Source organism: Diabrotica undecimpunctata, chromosome 9 (assembly GCF_040954645.1).
Source record: "Diabrotica undecimpunctata isolate CICGRU chromosome 9, icDiaUnde3, whole genome shotgun sequence".
Lineage (NCBI taxonomy): Eukaryota > Metazoa > Arthropoda > Insecta > Coleoptera > Chrysomelidae > Diabrotica > Diabrotica undecimpunctata.
In genome coordinates this window covers 106428672-106448362 of record NC_092811.1, presented here as the reverse complement: position 1 = coordinate 106448362, position 19691 = coordinate 106428672, and the positions used below count along the sequence as shown (strand labels likewise).

At 32.9% G+C, this 19691-nt stretch overlaps 1 protein-coding gene and 1 long non-coding RNA gene across 3 annotated transcripts in view; one reads left to right on the top strand and one right to left on the bottom strand.

The window, feature by feature from the left end:
* The window catches only part of LOC140450376 (uncharacterized), a 572900-nt gene that overhangs the window by 63263 nt on the left and 489946 nt on the right, over positions 1-19691 (bottom strand). The window lies entirely within an intron of this gene.
* Positions 5810-19691, top strand: part of LOC140450374 (uncharacterized) — a 1628978-nt gene continuing 1615096 nt past the window's right edge. Inside the window, exon 1 of the mRNA XM_072543970.1 lies at positions 5810-5957. The gene's annotated coding sequence lies outside the window, so the exon portion shown is untranslated. The remainder of the gene's footprint in view (positions 5958-19691) is intronic.

Sequence of the window (19691 nt, the reverse complement as noted above, 5' to 3'; positions counted from 1 at the left end):
TTCTTTAAGTTGGGCATACAATGCTTCCTTCAGATCGAGATTTTGCCCTAGTGAAAAACACATTAGACTTCATTGCCAATATGTCTAATCTCCAAAGCAATGGGAAGCAGTTTTACTTACTCTATAGAAAAAAAAAAAAAAAACCATTCATAGTATATCGTATGAAACCGGAAGACTTTTTAAAAAATTCTGATATGAGGAATTATTTCTAACAGCCAAAACCAGCCGAAAATCATCAGACGAGTATCCGAAACGCTGTTAGAATAAAATTTTCAGCTGAACATCTGGATATGATGAAGTTATTTATCGGAGTCATATAGTGGACAGTTTAGTAGTCTTCTTTTTATTCTTTTTATGTAGACATGGGGACATTGGGGAGACGTCTCTTGCCGTCTTCTATTCTATTTGTTGTCCTTCGACTTATTCATTCTACTCTTCTATTTCTTACCCACTTCTTGATGTTCTCCACCTTGCATCTATGCAGTGTATCTGTACTTCTAGCTCTGCCCCATAGTGTCTTGCCATCAATTTTTCAGTGTTTTCAAGTGTTTTTATCTCTGATGTTTCTAACATCCTTTTGTCCTCTCTGTGTCAGGTCGTGTTTCTGCTACGTATGTCATTATTGATCTAATGACTGTTTTGTAAATTCTGCCTTTCATTTCTTTCCCGATACTTTTATTTTTCCATCTTGTTTCATTCAGGCAGCCCGAGGCTCTGTTTGCTCTATTCACTCGTGTCTCAATTAAAAAAAAAAAGGCAGACCGGTTCGATTGAAAAAACAGTTTCTCAACAAACTAGAAAGAAAATATGAGGCTTAGCTTTCCATTGAGACTAGAAAACTTGAACATGTGCTATTATGTCTACAGTTGATAAACTCAGAGCATCATGACTATAATACTAATCTACGTGTTAAATTAAATGCTTGAATTTTAAGTTTTGAATTATTTTTTAGTTAAATATATATTTTCTTAAAAAATCTTTTATTGTTTATTGTGTAACTTATTTTTAAATAAAATAATGCAAACAATGGTATCTACTGCAGTGTCTTGACTAAAAAAGTGTAAATAGTGTAATGTTTTTTTCAAAAAATTCTTGTAATATCATTGAAAAAAATCCAATGCTCACAAGTTTGTTATTGTAGTTTCGAATTGTATTGTTACACCTTTAGTCTCAAATTTATTTTATTTTTCTATATTGTATCATTCAAGCAGACTGAGGCTCTGTTTGCTCTATTCACTCGTGTCTCAATTAAAAAAAAGAGGCAGACCGGTTCGATTTAAAAAACAGTTCCCAACAAACTAGAAAGAAAATATGAGGCTTAGCTTTCCATTGAGGCTGGAAAACTTGAACATGTGCTATTATGTCTACAGTTGATAAACTCAGAGCAAGTTTGTTATTGTAGTTTCGAATTGTATTGTTACACCTTTAGTCTCAAATTTGCCGTAATTATAGTATATATTTCTTATATACGATTTTTAAAACTTTCAAGAATGTCTCGTTTAACATTTAAAAAATGTCACATACCGTTTTTTACACCCCAACCCTTTAATTTACCTTAGCACTTCTAATGCTGTACACTAGAGTGAACTCTTGGCTGTTAAGTGTCTAACGATAATCCAAAACAGTGGCAAATTTTTACTTCTATACATTACATAACATATTAACTGAAAATTTGAACATGAAAAAGATGTAGTCAAGATGGGTCTCGCGTTTGCTTAAACTCGAACAAAAACAGTGTCACCAAGATGTTTTACTTGAATGTTTAGCATATTTTCACAACAACAAAGCTAAATTTTTTATAACCATAGATGACACATGAATTTACTTCACACGCGAGATAAAAGAACAAGCAAAACAATGAATTCTAAATGCAGAACCGGCTCCAAAGAAGGCAAACCATTTCATCTACAGGCAAAGTCATGGCGTCGGTTTATGGAGATGCACCTGGGATAATTTTCATTGTCTATTTTGAAAAGTGAAAAATTATCAACGGCGAGTACTATGAAAGAATAATAATAATTAAATTGAATACTACTCCGGTCAAATTAAATGTTTTACAAGTGTATGGCCAGTTGTTGATAAATTCACTTAAATAAATTAAAAAAGAAGATATAACTATCATTATGGGTGACTTGACTGCAAAAATTGTTAAAAGAAAAAGTGGTAAATTAATTGGTGATTTTGGTCTAGGGAAGAGAAATGAAAGGGAAGAAACAATAAAACTATTTGGAGAGGAAGAAGAATTCGCAATACTAAATACGTTCTTCAAACTACCACCAAGACGTCTGTATATAATACTTGGGTCTCTACGCAAGATCAACCAGGAAACATAATAAGGAATCAAATTGATTACATAATGGTGAACAAGAGATTCCGTAATTGATGACTATTAGTTAAAAGTTACCCCGGTGCTGACGTATCGTCAGATCGTATTCTTGTTATTGGTAAATTTAGGTTTAAAGTTAAAAAGATTCAAAAAAGAATAGTAACACACAATGTGATATGAGAAGACAAAAAGATAAGGTAACAGAAGAGACGGTCGCACGGATTCTTTTAGAAAATCTGGAGCAAAAGACATGGAGCAAACATATGATCCAGAAGAATCACTTCAGAATATATGTGAAACCTTTAACAAGATCAGAGAAGAACATCTAATAGAAAAAAAAGAGAAGAGGAAAAGTTGAATGAATGACAATATACTGCAACTCATGGAAGAAAAAAGAAAATCAAAGAATAACAAAATCATGTACAAAAATATTCAGAAACAAACAAGAACCGAAATACGAAAGAGCAAACAAAACTTGGATAAAAACACAGTGTGAAGTGATAGAGTTGTTGGAATAAAAGCACGATATATTTAATATGCCTAAAAAGGTAAAACAAGCAGCTAGTCTTTAAAAATCCAGCACAGCTAGCACACTGCAAAATTAACAGGGGAACACCATCACAAATAAAAATTAAGAAATATGCATATGGACCAAATACATACAAGAACTCTTTGACGATAATTGGTCCTAACAACCTCCGTCCTACATATGTAACGACCACTTACCAATCACATCAGATGAAGTGGAAAAAGCAATATCACAACTAAAAGATGACAAAGCTCCTGGACCTGACCTGGATGCGTATTCTGAACTCATAAAGCTATTTAAAACCGACGGTACTCAACGACTAACAAAAATATTCAATGACATATATTTAAACGGAGTAATACCAAGATCATGACTAAAGTTAACGTTTATTGCTCTACCAAAGAAAACAAAATCTGTATTCTGCAATGATTTCCGGATCATCAGCTTGTTTTAGCCACATTTTAAATTTATTTCTACAAATCATACATCAAAGGATATGTAGACTCTTCTTCGTCTTCTTCAGCCTTAAGTAATCCAACTTTGGACATAGGCCTCCCCCAAATTAATCCAGTGTTTTCTATTTTGCGCCACGTGCTTCCAGTTGTGTCCTCCGATCTTCTTAATCTCATCAGCCCATCTCATTTGTGGTCTTCCTCTGCTGCTCTTTCCTAACCATGGTATCCATTGTTGTATTTCGTGGTTCCATGTTTTACCCTTCAGTCGGGCAGTGTGTCCTTCGAAGCTCTATTTTAATTTGGCCTTATGTTCTCCATTGATCTTTCCATCGCTCTTTGTGCCTTTACTGTTTTATAAATATTAGACTTGGTGAGTGTCCACGTCTGTGAACCATACGTGAGTATAGGGAGGATACACTGATCGTAAATTCTGGTTTTCAAATATTGTTCTATTTTAGTGCTTTTAAAGATTCAACTCAGTTTTCCAAATCCTGCCCACGCTAACCTTATTCTTCTGGTAATTTCGGCAGTTTAATTTTCTTTCTTAACTTTTATTATCTGTCCCAGGTAGATGTACTCGCTTACTGTTTCTAAATTTATGTCGTTCAACGTTATTTCTCTAATGTTCGGTGTATTTGTCATTATTTTTGTTTTTTCCAAGTTCATGTTAGGACCTGCTTTTTCCGAAGCTTGAAATAGTTGCGTCATCATAATCTGTGGTTCTTCGAAACTTGTAGCGAGTATTATAATATCATCAGCGTATCTCAAATGACGAAGTTTTCTTCTAATAATATTTATTCCTTTTTCTGCCCAATTAATGTCATTGAACACGAAAATACACATAAATGCGAAAACCAGCTTTGGTTTTCGCATTTATGTGTATTTTAACCAACAATTTATGTGTATATGTCACCAACAACAACAGTGATATGGTGAATGAACTCAGCGATGCAGCACGTAAAGTAGGTCTAAATATTAACTACCAAAAGACAAAAATGATGACTAATTTAGTTCCGAGCCATCCTTTAAGGGTAGAAGACGTCGAAATTGAAATTGTTGAAAGCTACATATACCTTGGACATACGGTAAAAATTAGAGATAATCAAACTGCTGAGCTGCTAAGAAGAATAACACTGGGATGGGCAGCATATGGAATACTGCGTGATATTTTTAAAGGTGATATACCTATCAGTTTAAAAAGAAGAGCCTTTAATCAGTGTGTCCTGCCTGTCCTTACATATGGCGCAGAGACACTTACCCTAACAAGGACATCTACACGAAAACTACAAGTGACACAAAATAGAATAGAAAGATCATTATTAGGCATAACGTTGCGAGATAGGGTAAGAAACGAAGAAATCCGTAGAAAAAGTGGTGGAAAAGAGATTATAAAACACATAGCCAAGATAACAGGTGGACCAAAAAAATCTTGGAGTGGAGACCGAGAGCGGATAGATGAAACCCGGGAAGACCACCCACAAGATGGACTGACGACATAAAGAGGATTTGTACTAACTGGATTGCAGCAGCGCAAGATAGATCTGAATGAAGGTTTTTCGAGGAAGCCTATGTTCAGGAGTGGACGACTATGGGCTGATGAAGATGATGATGATGTCACCAACATCCGAAATGGATAGGCACAACAAGAAGAAGAAGAGTACTATGAGAAATTATTGAAAAGTTTGATTAAATTAATTAAGGAAAAATGTTGTCTCATTAAAACAATGCACCAACTCATACATCAGTTACTGTCATAGGTAACTAAAATTCATGAATTAAAATTTTTAAATTACTGCACCATGCATCCTACTCGCCTGATTAAGCCCACAAGGATTATTTTCTGTTCGCAAACTTGAAAAATTGCTCAGTGGTCAAAGATTCTCCAACCGTGAAAAAGTGATGTCGAGAGTTAACGAGTATTTTAAGGAACAAGACAGTTCTTATTATAAAAAGGGTATTGAACTTATTAAACATCGCTGAGAAACGGTATAGAGCTAAAAGGATATTATGTTAAAAAATAAATACATTTTTTCCAAAATTCTTGTGTTTTCTTTGTTTGCATGGGTACTTCTGGAACCATCACGCTGTATATTGGGAATTTCTACATTAATTGAAAACAATTATTCATTTTAATGTGTATACTTTTAAACCAAGATATAATTTTTTAATAAAAAACTAAATACAAATATTCTAATAAAACTTTTACACCAAAACTTTTTACAAATTATTTTAACCTTAATAAAGATCTCACTCGTGCCCGAAATAATATCTCTGAAAGAACAACTGCAATAAAGGTCATAGTCTGCACTAAAATATTTCCACTATGCACCTTTCAACCTTTTACACAATACCCATACACCTCCTGCAAGTCGGAAAACAGAGTTTTCCGCGAATAAAATCGGAAAAGCTCGACGCCGACCGACACAATATCGTCGCGATGCGCCAATGTTTACTACCGACGTCGCGATGCTTTTCTTCAGTTTGCCGCATCGCGATCTAGAGTGTTGGTCGTATTCGGCAGTTCTCTGAAGTTTACCTTTCGGCACGACTTACGCGAAGTTTTCGCCGGTTCGTACACATCGCGTGTTGTGAACTTGATTTTTTGTGCAATTTTCTGTGAAAACAGGAGAAATTTTGCGTAAAGGGGGTAAGTACATGTTAACTATCAACAAAAATTATGAGCATTTAATAATATTTTATTATGAAGATCGTATTTTATACGAATATCTAAAGAAGTTAAAATTATGCAAATTAATTTAAAATGAAGAAGAGACATATTACAAATACATTGTCGACAACAACACTTTTAAATCTTCACAAATTGTATTTTTCTTGTAAAAGCTGTCGTACACTGGCAAATAATTAGTATTTAAATTTGACATTATAATATGAAGAAGGCTATTTTTTAATGTTTGCTAGTAAATTATAAATCAATGGATTAAAATTACATTTAACAGACAAAATGTGAAAGAGATCAATCATATGTTCCTCAACTCACAATATTGTTCTACTGTAAAAGCTATATTCCTCTTCTATTAAAACTTCTTTTGAATTAATATTAACTTAAGAGCGTAGGCGCAAAATTTCGGGCCAATGCTTTTTAAATGCATTCATTTTTTTCGAATCCTGAGAAAACTAACAAATATTTTTAAAAAATTTAAACGCAGAATGAAAGATTATCACCGAGGGCAGAAAGTCCCTTAGAATAAACAAAAAGTTTTTTTAAATGAGATATTTTAAATTAAAAATCACACTAAATTTTTCTCACCCCTGTAACTTATTAAAATAAACATTATAGAAGTTTTCAGGGACTTTCGGCCCTCGGTAATAATATATTCTTTCATTCTGCGTTTAAATTTTTCAAAAATATTTATTAGTTTTCTCAGGATTCGAAAAAAATGAATGCATTTAAAAAGAATTGGCCCGAAATTTTGCGCCTACGCTCTTAAAGATATTTTCTTTATTTAATTGAGTCTTCCCTATCATATGTAAAATTGTGCTATAAATTATTGATTTTAATAACATAGTTACGTAGCAAAAGTAGTTTAAACACCAAACGTATCATCATCAGTTGGCGCTACAGCCCTTCGTGAGCCTTGGCCTGCTTCAAAACATTCTTCCATCCTTCCCTATCAAGTGTCTGTCTTCTCCAGCCCCTCATTCCAATCTCCCTCAGATCTTCCTGTACATCGTCCAGATATCTGAGTTTAGGTCGCCCCCTTCTTCTTCTTCCGACCGGCCTGTTTAGCATAGTTATTTTAGTGGGATCACTCTCATCCATCCGCATAACGTGGCCCACCCACCTTAGGCGGTTTATATTGATGGTCTTCATAATATCTGCATCACCAAACGTATAAATATCTTTAATCCAAAAAAATAAAGAACAAAACTATACGCTGATGATTTGGTTATATATTCAAGAGAAAAAAATATTCTTTCTATACAGAAAAACTTACAATGTGCAATAAATTTCTTTGAAAACTGCTCAAAAATTGTGAGATTGTAATTTTCTACAACTAAAACCAAATGTATTTTATTTTCAAAAAAAACGGCATTCTACAAATTCAGATTTTCAGTCATATGGAAACAACTTAACTTATGTAAAACACTTAAAACTTTTAGGAATAATCTTGGGTAAGAAACTATCTTAGAAATACCATATTATGCAAATTAAACAATCTTGTTAATCTGGTCTCAATTTAATGCGAACACTGTGCAATGGTAATTGGGGTTCAGATTTTAAAAGTCTGATCCATATTTACAAATCACTAGTACGATCAAAATTCGATTATGGATCAGTTGCAAAGAAGACTGTTCTTGCTCAACTAGATGTCATACAAAATACAGCACTAAGTATAGCTACAGGAGCATTTTGTATTAGTTCCAATAAAAGTCCACAATGTCTAATCGGGAAACCACCTTTAAATTTTAGATAGTATACTGTCATTAACATACGCCTCATCCATATGTGCGATAAAATCGCATACCACTTTCCATCATACTATCGCTGAACGTTTCAAAGAAACTTATATAAATAAAAAAAGGACGAACCCTCCATTTTACGGGAGAATCAAAAGATATATCTCTCTCTCCATAATATTCAATTCCCAAATTTTTTTATCAGACAACACCTCCTCTATAGACTTTTCCTTCTGCAATATGTGATCTAACGATTTCTAAATACAATAAGCTTGAGACCCCCCATGCAACAATTATTCAATCATTTTACAACATACTTGCTTCTTTCCCAGATCATTGTCTTGTATTACAGTTTAAAATTATCATACAGTTGCAGTATTTGCTCTGGAGAACTATACTCAATTCTGTAAGCCCTCATTTATATCTTCTTCTTTTGGTGCCTATCCTCTGTGGATGTTGGCAATCACGTTGGTCCATACAACTTTGTTGACAGCTGCTCTAAATAGATATATGGTAGTCATCCTCATTTATATACGTACCCAAAAAATTCCAAATCCTGAAAAGTTATATACAATTAATTCCATAGGTATTTTAATAAAAGAACAATTACATTCACTAAACAACGTGAGACAGCAAGTGCGCTTTATATGGGTTCCATCATACATTGGACTTCAAGGAAACGAACAAGTAGATTTTCATGCCGAGGAAGCAATACACAGTGCCTTTTCAGTGTTAGTGAACTTAGTGTGTGTTTCCGACTACAAATCGTTCCTTAAAGAAAAAGTAACAAATAAATGGATAAACGAATAGAATCTTTTCCAATCAACTCTACACATCGTAAAGCCCTCAACCTAATCTTGGTGTGAGTTAAATATAAACCGCCAACCTGTTTGTTAACCTAACTCGTTTACGTATAGGTCACAGCAGACTAACTTACAGCTACCTAATCTCCAAATCAAATCGCCCTATTTGTTTGTGACTTATGTAACTGCGACATTAATGTAACATATATCTTAATAGAGTGTCCTAAATAATATATTAGTGAAAGACAAAAACACTCACTACCTAACAATATAAAAGCAGTCTTAGGAGCACATTGTAAATTTACAAATATGTTTAATTACTTGAAAGATATTTATGTTTTAAACAAACTGTAAAGATAATTATGTTTTAAATTGTAAAATATGACATTCTTAACTAATTGTGAACATAATAGCTGATCAAAAATACTTTAAGATACTTAAGATCAAGAATCCTTTAAGTTAATACATAGATTTAAGTATCTATGTATTAACTATTGTACTATTGTACAGTGGTTGATGCTGATATCAATAAAATAAAAAAAAGAACAAAACTATATAATAAAAGATTTATAATACAGAATAAAGTAACTATATCATTCACTGATTATAAATGCCCTGAGTTTAAGCACACTCGAGGTACAATTAAAAATTGGTTTAGCGGAATCAGGCGTTGGATTGTCAAGAGAAAAACAAACTTATTTAAACTGGATAAGCAGTCCCCACTTTCAGGTTTCATTGATGCATAAATTAGGCACTTAAACATAAGATGTTCGATTGTCTCAAATTCTTTACTATTACAAATAGTGCATTTTTCATTTCCGTATCTCTAAACAAAACTGTATCAAGTCACAAAATATAAATTTTCTTTTTAGTGTTTTGTAACATTTTCCCTTTAATACATGAAATTTTATATAGCAAATTCTTATAAATGTGAATAACGATCGTTGTTCTTCTTTACCACTAAAAATAAATTTTTTGAATACTACTGTTTTTGGAAAAAATGGACTTCAGCAAATTTTGCTCTAAACAATAAATGTTTGACTGTGACTTAATATTCATTTTGCCACCTATCTTATGGCAAAGACGGAGTTCTATTACGAAAAATATCATACTTATTTTATAGAATTAAGGAAATATTTGGATATAAAGAATTAAAAATATAATACAGAAGTGTTTGTAACAAAACTATTAATATGAGTACTAAAAAAACTTCTTAAAAAGTTGAATTTAAAAGAAAAACAGAAATGGTTGTAACGCAACTGTATTTTTATTAAGTAAAAAAATTAACAATAACTTTTTGAAGTACAAAAAAATAATAATTAAAAACTAAACAAATGCAGGGCTACTAATCTCAATAATCAGTAATTCAGTTATCTAAATTAACTGTAATTATCAGTAATCTAAATTGTGTCTTTGTGCACTAGAGAATGAAAAAAATCGTGAAACCTTGCTGGAACCAACTTTAGCATCTTCTGAAGATCATTGAATGTTTTAGTACGAATTGGATTTAAGGTATCTCTTAAAGAAACCAGAGAATCTTCTACAGATTGATGATTTCTTCTACCAAATTCAGTTTTAAAGTACAGAATCCCAGGATTTTCTTGTCTGAATTGCATACATAAAAATTTTTCGTTATTCTTAGTTTTCTCTTTATTTAGAAACAGTGTATCGCAAGAATTGTACAGTTTATTAAAGTCTTTACAATTAGAAGTTGTTATTTCATACACTTTGAAATCTTTGTTTTTTTCCGGAAATTCTAGTCAACTGTAACCAATCCCATTGAGAAATAATTTAAAAATTAGGAGATCTTTAGCTTCTCGTTCTATAACTGAGTGTATACTGTCTACCTCCATGTGCGTATGGCCTTGCAAAAGAAATTTGTGAGCAATTTCTTGTATACGTGAATATCTCGAAAGTAGATAAAAGTAGCACATAATCATTTGTAAGTTCCGGTTTTGCGATGGGCAATTATCGGTCCAAATAACAACCGAAGTTGTGTTTTAAGGTAATGAATAAATGTATTGGACCAAGCATGAGGCCATTTTGTTTCCACCTCCGCTAGCAATTGATTTATCCCACAAAAGACAGTTTACCTGTTTTTCCGTTGAATCATAAATTGTTAATTCCTAAAACACCAGTTTTAGACTAAAAACTTTAAGAATTAGTTAGCTTTGGGCAAAGAAGACATTTTTGTAAATCTATCATTAAAACTTTTTGTCCAGAGTTATTGATGTACATCTCCTTGTCTATCTGTTTCGCTTAGCTTTAGACTTTGACTGTCTTAGATTGATTAGAAATGTATCACATTTATCACAAGTGTCTTTTGAAGAACCGAGAGGTACTGACCACCATCAAATCTCGAAAGTTACAGTTCTTCAGACATATTATGCAAAATGAATCCAGATATGCTCTCCTTCAAGCCATCCTGCATGGAAAAATATTTGGAAAACGAGGTCCAGGAAGAAGAAGAACATCTTGGTTAACTCAGAATCTGGTTCAATACAACATCTGTGCAGCTTTTCCGCGCTGATGCAGATAAGACAAAGATTGCCATGATGATATAACATTCGTAACGGATAGGCACATCAAGAAGAAGAAGAAGTCTTTTGAAGGAACAACGAATGATAAATTTAAATTCTGTATTCTTTGCCTACTTTCTCCGAAGGAATGTTTTTCAAATCACATTCTTCCTTAATTATCCTAAATATTGTAGAAATAAAATGGAAAAGACAGTCAAGATTTGATTTCACGTACAAAGCGCCTATGTATCTGTTTATACGTATTTTACCTTAATAAGGCTCATCAGAACAGATATTCATAGGCGTTCTCAACGTGAAAAATAAATCTTTCCTGTCTTTAAGAAGCAACACTAAAATGGCTTCGAAACGGACGCAATAGCGACATCTGATAATAAATCCGTAAAATAGTTTCGAAACACAATTCAGATTTCTGCCTTAACCTGATTTATTATCAGATGTCGCTATTCCGTCCGTTTCGAAGCCATTTTAGTCTTGCTTCTTAAAGACAGGAAAGATTTATTTTTCACGTTGAGAACGCCTATGAATATCTGTTCTGATGAGCCTTATTAAGGTGAAATACGTATAAACAGATACATAGACGCTTTGTACGTGAAATCAAATCTTGACTGTCTTTTTCATTTTAATTGGATCTACTCTGTATGAGTACAAGAAACCAATTCGCTAATGATTTCTGCTTAGTTGAGGAGACATGTCGTGGAATGCAAATTTTAGATTCCCCATGTCTCTATTAACATCTTTATCAACGTCTGCTTTATCTTGCAATTTTTAGAAGGCTCAGATTAAGGCAGAAATTTGAATTGTGTTTCGAAACTATTTTACGGATTTATTGTAGAAATACTTAAGTGACCTCTAAATATTTTTTTGGCTGTCCTTCTTCAACTATAGTGGAATTCTTCACATGAATAGGCCATTATATGCTCACGAATCCTATCCTTTACCTCATTCTTTACTTTATTTTTAGATGGCTGCTTTCCTCTTTTGCCACATTATACAACTCCACTTGTTTGCATTTTTTCAAGTGCATATCTAACAAAAGATTAAAAAATATTTAGAGTACACAAAAAGAACTTGCTGCAGTCTTGAAACCTCTTTACTTCAATGGTAAAAAATATTTCCAGTTACAATGGAGTTTTCCAGTTTGAGCACCTGTTCGTTTTTTTTCTTTTGATGCACGTTTTTTCAAGACAAGAACATGAAAACTGTTTTTTTATCTATGGTTGTCTCATGATTCCAAAATTGTTGGTGAATTTGTGCTCTCTGGAGACCTAAAATGTTTTCATTGAATTTTAAACGGTAGTTTCTACAAGATTATCACACCTTCTTTTCCTTTACAGTCTTTTTAGTCTTTGAAGATTTATATTGTTGCCATCTCTTCTTCTCGTTCGCTTCGTTTCTACGTAGTTTCGTTCCTTATACGTTTTTTTCCTTTGCTTTAATGATCAGCTTCGATGAACTCTTTTTATTTTTCTTATCTTTACCCTCATTTGTGATTTCAAAATCATCGTCAGTACTCGAGTTAATGCTAGGAACAAATAAACTTTCCAAATATTTAAATGGATCTTCCAGTGGTGGTTGCTTAATCTCGTTAATACGCACGCTGCTACTTAAAAAAGGGATGTCTTTAAGTACATCTCAAACAAGAGCATCTATATTTAGCTGCATTTCAGTTGTATCCTTCTGCAAGTTTACAAAGTTGTAAGATATATATAACAAAGACGGCAATGTGGTTTTTACAAATATAGCTTCGTCCAAATTCTGACTCTAAATGTAGTCTAAAATAATAAGAGCTTTGAGATTTATTTCTTTTACTTTTCTAAAACAATAATATCAGTTGTTATAAAGGACTGCGTTTCTCATATAACAAGAACAAAATAATTCATCCTTTTTTTATTTTTAGGTATAACTTTTCTATTAAATGACGTACGAATGTCACTGTAAATTCAAAACATTTGTCTTTAAAATAATGTAGTTAAACTTATTATTTAACACTAGAAATACTTACGTTTACTGAAATATTTTCCACTAATGAGGATCAATTATTCACGTTTTCTTTACTGCTCAGCGCAAGTTGAATAATTCTGTGGGCTCTATCTTATATCTTTTTGACTAGCTTATTTAACTTAATATGCACGACTTTAACAAAAACTGTAACACCGGGTTTAAAAGCGAAGAGAACATGCGCTTCAATACACTGCAAACAGCGAACTGAACATACGCACGTATTGTCCTATGTAATTCACTTGCCAAATTTGAAAAGATTGTAGACTTAATGCTATGCCTGAATTGTATTGTGTGGAACATAATACTTTTTGTTGGACATAATATGGTTTTGCCCTGTGAAATGTATACACAGCATCCTGACAAAAAATGTGAGTTGTAGTCATCGCTTGTAGAAAAATATGAGAAATATTCAGCGTATCTATGCATTTTGTATATAATCCAGTCTCTAACTATGATGATGGACAACGTTCATATAATTCTAATATGATGAATATACAAAAAGAAATTTTTTTTCTTTTCTCGAGAAATTTCTGCGTATCAGACTTTATTACACTTATTGTCTCACGCTGCGCCTTTGTATCTCTGTATGGGTTACGATTTATAAATAATTTATATTTATTTCGTCTAAAAATTAAAAGATTTTTTTTATTTGGTAATAAAATGCAACAAATAAATAACTTTGGTATTGCATGTCATTCAAATGAGCTTTAATTATTTGTTTTCGTGTATATTGCAGCTAATAAACAAACAATATACAGCAATCACAGTTCAAATGAAATGTAAACGTGTCGTTGGTCGATGCAGTTTTTCAAAGTTAGCTATTTAAAATCAACAGTTAAATTGGAATAACTACATAGAAAGAGGATTGAAATCTATTAAGTACAAAATTCACACATATGATTATATCTAGTTTTGTGTTTTCCTATATATATATATATATATATATATATATATATATATATATTCTAAAAAAAAAACTTGGTTATTTCCCCTTCATTTTTTTCGGCCCATTGCTTTCTCTCTCCAATTTCTCAAGCCTATTTCTGACAAGTCTTGCTTTACTGCTTCCAACCACTTCCTCTTTGGACGTCCTCTTCTTTTTTTCCTCCTTCAGTATTGTTTTAACATTTCGATTCTCTGGCATTCGCATAATGTGACCAAGCCATCTAGTTCTTTGGGCTCGTATTTTTGCCGTAATTGCTGGTTTTCCATACATTCTCATTATTTCTTTATTCGTTCGTGTTCTCCAAATATTCTCTGGCGTCTTTATTCCTCCAAGGATTTTTTTGAGCACCCTTCTTTCCCAAATCTCTCTTCTTTTCTTCCTGTTGGTTCATAATCCACGTTTCACTGGCATACATCACTGTTGGTCTGATTACTGTCTCGTAGTTAATTTTTCTGTTGTTTCACCTAGGAGTAAGCCTTCTTTGTTTCTGCAATACTGTGGATTATTCTTTGTAGTTTCTCTGTATTTCTTAACTTCTTTGGTAGAAATTCTTTACCTCTTTGTTTATGTAGGTTTCTTCTATGTTTTTCAATTGCTTTTCTACCTGTTCTCTTTTCTTTTTTCTGCAAATTCTTTTCACTTTCCTTCTTTTTGCCATATAGTTTTCAAACGAATTTAGGATATTGTCTTGATCTCTTTGTTTCTTAAAGCTCCATGCTCATAGGTACCTCTCACACTCCAAGTCTCAATTTTTATTATATCGTTGGGTTGTTGCCTTTCTTTTGTATTTCTTTGCCTTGTCGGTTCGGTATCATATCTCCCCTGTTGTTTTTCTTCTACTAGTTTTTGGCAATTTTTTTTTGGTATATTCTTTTCTTCTTTCTTCTTTGAGTACCGTGCTCAAGTTTTAGGGGTGGGTAGTTTCCATGACGATTTGGCGATATCGTTCTCGATCTTGCGCGGCATGTAATATGTAATAGTATTTTCTTTTAGTTGTTGTTTTTCTTCATCTCATATTCATTCTTTCCCATTCACGAACAACTTGTTATAGCCTATTTTTGCCTGTTTTCCTTTACTTTTTTCTTCCTTTGCTATTTTAACTATTTAATTTATTTAACTTACTTTTCCTATTTAGTATCTCAATTTTATCAGTGAAAGTTTCTGTTTCTATGGCATAGACTGTTTCTCCTATTTTTGTGGCGTTCCTCAGTTTTATTTGCGCCTATAATTCTTGTGATATGAATGTTTCCATACTTTCTTTTAGTTTCTTATCATCATTTGTATTTATTTTTAAACCCGATATAATCAAACTTTTCTTTTTACTTGTTTCCTCGATTTGTTCCATTCTGTCTTGTAATTGTTTCAAGTCATTTTTTAATTTTTTGTTTTCCTCCTTTTTTCTCTTGTAGTTGTTTATTATTTGTGTTTTCCTATATACCATTTAATATACGCTAAAAGTAACATTATTCCCCGTTCTTTTATCATTTATTTTTTTCACGTAGGTTTTTAGACCTATGCAATTTACGTTCTGCTTCCCAGCGCATCCACCAATTCTGTATTATTCCCAGCTGACACCCAGACACTCTCACCCGTCCTTGTCAATTTTGTCCTTGACATAATTTCAGACTGACTAGTCTTTTAGTAAGCTTTATACTGATGACCCAATTCTAGCTTTACCATCGGATAGGATATCGAATAAGGAGAATAGGCAGAGAGAGGGAAATGGAAAATACAAGAAAAGAAAGGAATTTGTAATATGTCGGACATGTGATACAACATGTCGAAACATGTTGTATCACATCCGAGAGGCGAAAGATACAACATCTTGAGACTCATAATTTAAGGAAAAGTAGAGGGTAGCAGAAGCGTAGGAAGAAGACGCGTTTTCTGGTTGAAGAACCTGAGAGAGTGGTTTGGTTACAGCTCAAGGCAATTGTTCAGAACAGCTGCCTTGAAGGTCAGAATAGCCATGATGATTGCCAACCTTCGTCGCGGATATGGCACTTAAAGTAGAAGAAGGATATCGACCACCATGTCAGTGTTCAACTATTTTGATCCTCACAATTCACGTGTGAATTAGAGAATCCCATCACGAAGAGCATACCGTTTTTGATTATGCGTGTTTTTAGAACGGCACAAAACACCTTGATTACCAGTTAGTATTTTAAATTCATGGCTTCTAACAAAATAAACCTAATTAAAGCCCTTAGTTTTGGGTTATACAGGTTGTCACATGCGGTTAATCGAATAGAATCACTTCTTTTATTTAGAAATATTCTTACTAAAAAGTCCTACCCTTCCTCCTTAATTAATAAGTATCTTTTGTCGAGAAGTTATGGTTCCACAATTAATGATTTACCCAATAGTGACCAATTAAGGTCAATTTCAAATAACACTGGTAATAATACAACTCTGCAAACTATAATACATGGGACTCCTTTGACTACGTCAATATCCCGTTATTCTCTACTACCGTACTTTCCCAAAGTTACAGACAAACCTATTAAACTATTTAAAAATATACCAAAAATAAAAAGTAGGAGAAGAAATAACCGACACTATTGAAGTTGGCAATGGGATAAGACAGGGGGATTCCCTGAGTCCTCCATTGTTCAGCCTAATTATGGATGAAATAGTAAAAATAAAAATGGATACCAAATGGGAGAAAAACAACATAAAATCATCTGCTATGCAGACGACGCAATACTACTCTCTCAAAGTAAAGACGATTTACAATGTATGCTGCACTAATTTAATATAACCGCCAGAAAATTTAACATATTAATTTCCCCAAAAAAGACAAAATGCATGGTTACAACAGCAAATTTACTAAGATCTAAATTGGAGTTGAAAGGCCAGGTAAGAGAACAAGTGATGGAATTTAAATATATAGGCATCACATTATCTAGCTACGAAAAGCTCGAAACTGAAGTGGAAGATTAAGTGAACAGAGCCTCAGGCTGCCTGAATAAAACAATATGGAGAAATAAAAAAATCGGGAAGGAAATGAAAGGCAGAATTTACAAAACAGTCATCAGACTAATAATGATATACGCGGCAGAAACACGACCTGACACAGAGAGGACAAAAAGGATGTTAGAAACAGCAGAAATGAAAACACTTGGTGGTGAAAAAGATGAAAAATTTATGGTAAATGACAACAAATATAGTAATAAAGACGGCAGGAGACGGTTCCCCAATAGGAAGATGATCAGTAGGAAAATCACGACAACGATGGAACAACAACTTACTGGAGGCACATTGAAAAACAGAGAGAGTCTACATAAAAAGAAGAAGAAGAAAAGCAAAATATACCAGTTAAATTAGCAATAAAAAACGCAAAAACTGTCAGGAACTTATTTTCCAAGACCTAGACACCCTTATCACAGTATATTGTTTTATTCTTTAGCAATATATTGTGCCCCTATCACCATTAGAACAATGTTGTCCACCACATTCCCTGTGCTGAATGTAATTCTTGTTACATAGGTCAAACTGGGCGGTAACTTAAGGGTGACTAGTTTCCCACCGCAGTGATATTAATTTATTTAAGCACACTTAAGCTCTGGCAGAACATGATATCGCTACCAAACATAAGGTTAATTATGAAGAGGTTAAAATTCTCTGAAATGAAAGAAATTACGCTAAAAGACAATTTCTTGAAAAAAGTTACATACTTACAAACATTCGAATACTCTCGATAAGAGAACTGAGATTAGTAACGTGAGTCAAATCTATAATTCTTTAATTTTGCAGAACTGTATTATATTCTGTTTCTTTACACAGTTTTCAGTAACTGATACTTAATAATCCACCCACTTTTACTTTACCTATTGCTGACATTACTAAAATTTTCATGAAATTTTTGTCCATACTTTTCACCCTTTCCAAACTAATTTCCAATAATTCTCTTCGATTTTTTCTTTTATTTTTTTGTCTTTTAATTTTTAGTGTTGTTTTTCTCGTAGTTCTGTTCCTTATATGTGATAAAAACGCTTTATTTCGTTTTCTTTAAGTTTATCAAAACATATAACTGACAAAATGCAGAAAACATTTTAATCCATATACTTAAAACGCAGTAACATGACAGTTTAACTTTATAACGTGATTGTAAAAAGTAAAGCAACAGCATAAACTTTAAAGTCGCAAGATAACTTTTAAAACAATTTAAAAAAACTATTTTTTAGAACCGTTCAACTGTCGTGAGAGGACGGTATCAAATTGAAAGTATATTTCATCTTGCAAAGACTTTCAAAAAGAATGTTTGTCTTATAAAAGACTCACAGTAGGTCAGCTTTATTGGATTAAGAGGAACATACGATTCTTTATGGCTTTATCCGTTTATACACGGTAAAAATGATTGCTTAGAAATATGATGTACTTATTTTTTTAATGCTTGTTCAACAATAACCATTTCCACAATCCATTAATCTTTCAAACAGTTTAATCAAATAACAACAAAGAATATTTAAAGTGTTTAAATTTAAAGGTTTATGCTCTCTAGGCGAATTAAAATCATTTATCAAATAATAAATTTAAATTATCTACTTAGTGCAATTACTAATCTCTAAGTACTACCACAAATTGTAAAAACAATATTTATTTTCTAACACATAGGACTGCAGAGCTTCTCTTGAAGATCGCCCTGAAGGTGCCAGAGCCAATGAAATCATCATTAATAATATAAGATATGCCGATGACACCGTAGTATTAGCAGAAACAGAAGACCAACTAAATATATTGATGAACATATTATCAGAAGAAAGTCACAGGCTGGGCTTGGACATTAACTTTTCCAAAACCAAAATTCAGGTATTCCACAAAAACCCCCATGAACAAGTTACACCTAACATACAAATAAATGGTATCGCCCTTCAGAGTTCCCAAAGCTTCATATACCTGGGCAGAGAACTAAATAGTCAACTAGCCCTCTCAAAAGAAATTAGAAGACGCATTGAAATAGCAAGATCTGGTTTCATGAATATGCGTAAAATGCTCTGTAACCCCAAGCTATCAATCTCAATAAGATTGAGAACACTAAAGTGTTATGTGTGGTCTCTATTACTATATGGCTGTGAGACCTGGACAATAAAACAGTATGACGTCAACAAATTAAATTCATTTGAAATGTGGATGTACCGCCAAATGCTAAGAATAAGCTGGACCAGCAGAACTACGAAAAAAGAAGTACTGAGAGCAATGAACACACGCCCTCATCTGGTCAATACTATTAAAATTAGAAAGACGTCATATCTAGGACACATAATGCGCCATAGGGAATTTGAGCAGCTCCAAGTAATATTAGAAGGCAAGATTGAAGGTAAAAGGGGCATAGGACGAAAGAAAAAATCTTGGCTACGAAACATCAGAGATTGGACCAACACAAAAGGAAATGAATTAATTCATCAAGCCCAGAATAGAGGGAAATTTGCCATATTGATCGCCAACCTCAACAGAGAAGGCACTTAGGAGGAGGAACACATAGGACGCGTTTTGACATCACTGTCATCATCAGCTATAAACGTAGAAGAAGCTAAACCTGAAATGCACAAGAATTTACTTAGCTTTAATTATAAAGAAATCTTCAAAAACTAAAATAATAGTAATAAAACAATTTTTCTACGTTTATAGAGAAATTCCCACAATTCTGCAATAAACCAATAATTACATTC